The sequence below is a fragment of the Coenobita brevimanus genome, chromosome 75 (assembly GCF_032717465.1).
Source record: "Coenobita brevimanus isolate Jiangsu-jjx chromosome 75, ASM3271746v2, whole genome shotgun sequence".
NCBI classification, from domain to species: domain Eukaryota; kingdom Metazoa; phylum Arthropoda; class Malacostraca; order Decapoda; family Coenobitidae; genus Coenobita; species Coenobita brevimanus.
Genome location: NC_137028.1, coordinates 18,636,034 through 18,637,533, shown reverse-complemented (window position 1 = coordinate 18,637,533; position 1,500 = coordinate 18,636,034).

The window sequence follows — 1,500 nt, the reverse complement described above, 5'->3', positions numbered from 1 at the left end:
ACAAAGGCCCCTGTGATTACCACACACTTCTTTTTCCCTTTTTCCTTTGTACAGGGGAATAAATATACCTGACTTCCAATCCTCCAGGACTCTACCTTCCTCCCAGGCCAATCTGCACATCTTCCACATCCATTCTACTACCATCTCTCCCTCATGCTTCAGCATTTCACCACACACTCCATCAATTCCTGGGGCTTTCCCCATTTTAACTTTCTTCACTGCTTCCACAACTTCCATCCTACTGATTTCTTCCTTTCTTCTCACATCAGTCCATCTCCCAGCCATTCCCCAGCCACTTACACTTACAATACTTTCATTCTCTATGTTCAACAAGGTCTTAAAATGTTCTCTCCATCTGCTCACTTTTTCTCCCTTCTCCACTAGTAATCTACCATTTTTATCTTTCACTCCCTGACTAACTTCTTTGACACCCTGTCTAACCCTCTTTACCTCTTTCCAGAACATTTTCTTATATTCCCTCCGCTTTACACTCAAATTCCTTTCAAATTTCTCATCCATTCTCTTCTTACTCTCTCTTACTAATCTTTTTACCTCTCTCTTCCTCTCTACATATAACTCTCTCTTCTGTCTCTCAACTTCTTCCATGCCCCCGTTTCTCATCCACTCACTATATGCTTTCTTCTTTTGTGCCACAGCCTGTCTCACCTCTTCATTCCACCATGCTGTTCCTTGCACTCCCTTTTGTCTTCTCTTCACCCCAGACACCACCTTACATGCTGCACAGATTTCTTCAGTGAATGTGTTGCACACACCTTCCACATCCCCCATCTGCTCCAATCCATATTTATCCAATCACCCCTCAACTTTATTTTATTTTTATTTATTTTTTAATAAATCTGAGTGATAGTTTAGCCAGCTTCAGCATCAGCATATTTTGGTGATACACCCACAATGCCATCAGTATGACAGATACCACCAGATAACCCTATCAATCCAATATGTACTTTTCACCCACAATGCCTTCAATATGACAGATACTACCACATAACCCTATCAATCCAATATGTACTTTTTACTTTACAGTTGTCATGCAATCTTCTGATGATTTTACTCAGTTTTGAGGAAAATTTTCAAACTGGGTAGGTCAGCTATAGCCTTCAATAACCCTTTCACTATTACAGGTACTTCCAAGTTGCATAACACTTTCTAGCAGCCTGAGTTAAAAAATATAACACTGGATTAATGGGGTTCATGCTGGCTGTTGATGTCAGCCAACATTCTCTCAAAACCTCAGATTTCCACCAACGAAAACTTTCAGGTGGGTAATGGGCTCCTAGTTCTTATTCCTTCTCTGATGCTGAACAGAAACTGATGACTTTATTCACTTCACCCAAAGGATCTAGATTAAGGCCTTTTAGTTTTGTCCCTTTATAGTGCACTAATGGTTTCTACTGCTACAAGTAACTTTACAGTCAAACTATGATATCACATTTTTACAGTTTCCTATTTCTAGCTAACTGTGCGACAATGAGAAATGCA